Source organism: Etheostoma spectabile, chromosome 7, assembly GCF_008692095.1.
Source record: "Etheostoma spectabile isolate EspeVRDwgs_2016 chromosome 7, UIUC_Espe_1.0, whole genome shotgun sequence".
Classification (NCBI taxonomy): Eukaryota; Metazoa; Chordata; class Actinopteri; order Perciformes; family Percidae; genus Etheostoma; species Etheostoma spectabile.
In genome coordinates, this window is record NC_045739.1 from 11,733,212 (window position 1) to 11,737,395 (window position 4,184).

At 40.2% G+C, this 4,184-nt stretch overlaps 1 protein-coding gene across 1 annotated transcript in view; it reads left to right on the forward strand.

Moving 5' to 3' along the window:
- The first annotated feature begins 404 nt into the window (after window positions 1–404).
- The window catches only part of slc6a17 (solute carrier family 6 member 17), an 18,965-nt gene continuing 15,185 nt past the window's right edge, over window positions 405–4,184 (forward strand). Inside the window, exon 1 of the mRNA XM_032521150.1 lies at window positions 405–729. The gene's annotated coding sequence lies outside the window, so the exon portion shown is untranslated. The remainder of the gene's footprint in view (window positions 730–4,184) is intronic.

Here is a 4,184-nt window from a genome sequence, read left to right on the forward strand (position 1 = left end):
TTTGTTAAACTACTTTTGCAGATAAGAAGTATAAAAGCAATAATAATAAATAAAAATATTAAACAAAACATGTATTAATAATGATATGAATACTAATCAGTAATAATACAATGAATGATAATATTACTAATAATGAATAATATTTATGAAAAACAATCATAAGAATTGTCATTCAATTGTAAGGGCTGCTGAGCATCTTGACCAATCTAAATACCATTTCCAAAAGCTTATTCAATCTATTTGTTTGATACCTGATTGCACTTGTGTGATGTTCTTATTATCGTCCTGAGAACACTGCAGATGTTTTTATCAACTGCTGACGTGCGCACGAGCTGATGAGTCAAACCTGCGTCAGACTTCGTCGTGACTTGCCATAGTAATTTCTCCATGCTATGGGGGGCTCATTCATCCCACAACACACAGCCATAAGCACGTGGAAACCAGAGGTGTGGGCACTGGTATTTTTTGTAGAGCTGCAGAATAACAACAAGTGCTAAACAGTTGCAATAAGCCATTACCTGCACACCTTAATGTAATTTGTAAACAAACTTGTGGCAGGCGTCGAGCTTCTGCGTCAGACTTTACGCACATTTGCGCCCTGTGTGACTGGAAGCTGATTTCGCATCTTTACGCGCAGAGATGTTGTATACTGGAGACAGTGCCTGAATGAAGAGACCGTGCACCCACTTTGGAGTCAAAGCGTCACGCTGACACGGACGCAACAACAAGGTAAGAATAACATTATTTTAACCATTTTCACAATTTGATCAATTTCGATAATGTGTTCGTTTCTCTGACAAATGAATAGGATTGTCGTGAATTGCTCTAATCACCAGCGATAGTCGCCTCCCCCCCCAACATATTTACTTGATAGAGATAAATGTCAGCGTTCAGCTTATCACCTGACAGATGGGGATTTCACCGCAACATTGACGGTGAACGTCGCCCGTGTAACCCTCCGTTATGACGACGCCTCTCCATGTGTGTTCAAATCTGTCCCAAATATGACAAATTATGCGGGGCTGCTGATCACCTGCTGACTATGCCTTTGTATCGGGGTTTGCATCTTCGCATTGCTAGAATTATGTGATTCATTTGACCTTGACAAGGCATCAGAGGTTATATCAGAGTCAGTCCTGAAGCTAAATGGGCCTGTGTGTAACGTGTCTGAAGAATGCCTGAACATGGCCATGCAGATGCTGTCTTGTACCTGTCATAATCATTGTATTGTAGTACAATTCTTATATTTTATAATGCCACCATTTTCTTTTTTGTGATCAATGCCTGATTGACACAGCTATGGATCTTACAACAGACCATCACATCCAGCCTTGCCACAATCTATCCCCCCCCCCATCAGTCCCGTTGTGTTATTTGCAGCCAACCCTCAGGATATCATGTAAGATTGTAAGAGGAGAGATAGGCGACCACTGATGCTGCAGGGATGGGATTTCAGTTTTGCAGGAAAGGGCCATTGCCTAGCAACCAGACGAGATGAAAGTGGAACAGATCTTTGAGAAACCTGTGCTGTTACATCATCAACACCAAACTGTCAGCAGGGAATAAGGGAGCACATAAATACAGGAACACGCAGCAGAATCACAAATCTACCTCCCTGGGGTCTAGGACCACCACTCCCATTTAAAAAAGTAAATACATAGCCTACTTTATACTCTGCAGCACCTTTCCCTTTGTACTGATGTTCTCTTGGTTCCTCAACTGTTGTTTAAAAAAAAACATATCTTCTCAGCCCACCCACAACCCCTAACACTCCTAATTGAATGTATTTTATTCTCCTCAGTATCCTGATTATCCACCATGTTTACTCTCCCCTCACCATGTTTCCTTTAGATGGAGATTGATAACCAAGTCATAGTCTGTAACACTGTCTGCACTCTATGTGAAGTCTTGCTGTCTAAAGTGTCATTTGTGAACGGCACTGACTGTGAAACTCTGATATCTGCATCAACATCGAAAACTTTCACTGCACATGATGAGACAGTCAGAGTGAGAATCCTACCAGCCATTCATGTGTGATCCGGTACAATCATCCTGACCCAAAAGGTAGTAAGTTGGATCGTTTGTTACTAAGCAACATTTTCATTCATAAGAAAAGCAGGACAAAACAACTCAACACACCGTAAAACCCCCCAAAACTTTACAGTGTGGCCAAAAAATGTTGTTTGCAAATATGCATGTCATTGCTTTACACCTCATTTGGAGCATGTTTAATGGTGACTCAGTATTATAGCTATAGACTGCTGTGGTCACTATTGTTCTGGGATCTGTGTCGAGCTCTTAGCCTTGGAGCTGCTGTGTGTCGTGACTGTAGGGGCTCAGCGCCACTGTGGAATGTGCACCAGGAATGTGCATGCTGCTGCCTGTGATGCATTTGTTTTCAGATTAGAGGTCTTGTCACCAGATCAAACAGCTCTGGTCTCTATTCTCTGTCCTTGAGCTGCCAGAATGGAAAGTCAGATCTGGTTCGTCCCACACCTGAAGTATGTCTTCAAAGTCTGGTTTCTGTCATTTTCTGCTCCTGTACAGTAGCTTCTTTTTGGCATTTGACCAAGTTTTCATTCACTGTTTACTGTTCACTGACCTTTAGTTAATTAGGTAATGTGCAATAAATGCTATCTGTCTCACGATGTCTTTGAGGGTCAATGGTCTCGTCATTTTGAGTATTTAATGCTTGCAGATACAAATTCCCATTTTAATTTAAAGGGATTAGTGTTTACAGGGTTCCCCACAGTGTTTTATAGGGAAGGTGGGCCACCTCGCCTGAAATTAAGACCACCTCCTCTAACATCATAAAAGAGCATGCATGTTTCACTCAGGAGATACTATTTGAATGGAAACTTCATCAATTTTGCACATTAAAGTCTGTTAACACATCTTAGGGAGTAGTAGTGTTTATGTGAAAACAGTTTTATAAAGTCTTCTCAAATCCCAAATTGCCTCAGATGATGGCACTTGAGTCAGTGTCGGTTGTGGCTGAAGACTACAAGTTTTAAAATGAAAAAAATGTGGGAGAGGGGAGTTAGGAAGAAGTGAGCTCTGCTTGAGGCTACATTAGCCACTACTAGCATAAAACCTCAATCTCCATCCAAACTGTCAGTGGTTGAGTTGCATTGTGGGTAATGTTGATGCCAGATTTTGACAAAGAAGAAGAAAGCATGTAATAAAAAATGCAATAGCTCTTGTTTTGTTGCATCGATTTTGACACTTTTCAAAAAAATAAATCAGTATCTCAATTTTTTGAGCCTGTCATCTACTAACTAAAGTGTTCACAAGACAAGATATGTCAGAGTCTGGGTGGCTTAGCGACTCTGCTAAAACAATGACTGTAAAACTCATTTAAGCAAGGTAATCTGACCTTCAGACCACACTAGCTCTTATGTTGTTATCTACACCAGTTTCCCTCTGGTGAGGCACTGCACACAGGATTGTTGGATTATTAGTGGTTCGGATTTGCAAAGGGCCTCTAAAAAGGAGACGCATACCGGAAAACTTGGGGAGACTAACTTTCCAGACAGGTTTTTTTTTCAGGAGCACTGGACTCTTTCATCACAGCTTCTGAAATCTTAAAACAACTTGCAGACAAGATGTTGAAGATGATGATAAAAAAATATGTTACATTAATACCCGATAAAACCTGTGCTTAGAGTCTTTAGTTTTATTGCGCTGTGTTCTCCTGAGAGCAGCAGTCCTATAGACAGACTGTTACAGACACTGCTTTTCATGCTATTCACATGACTCAACCCTAGTATAAAGGGCTCTGCTGTGAAATGGATTGTAATTCAATCTTTGTGTCTTATTCACCATGATGAGGTAGATAACTGAAAGACTTCACTTATGGCTCTAAAGTGCTGAAGTTTTACTGGCATTGTAAGAAACTTGTAGGCTGCCAATTAGCAAACAGAAAAAGCAGAGCACATGATTCTGAACCAAAATGGTTGAAGTCACTAGTGATGTTATTGTAGATAGCTGCAGTTAGTGACTGTTTTTATTAATGTGATTATTTTCATGAATGTGATTATTTTCTCTAATAATCACTTGGTCAATAAAAATTCAAAATTAGTGAGGAAATAACGCACATCACTCTTTCTTATTTTTTGTCCAACCAGCACGTTTTTGTTTAACTGGTCCCCTAATACTGTATCTGAAGTCTCTTTCCCAAAATT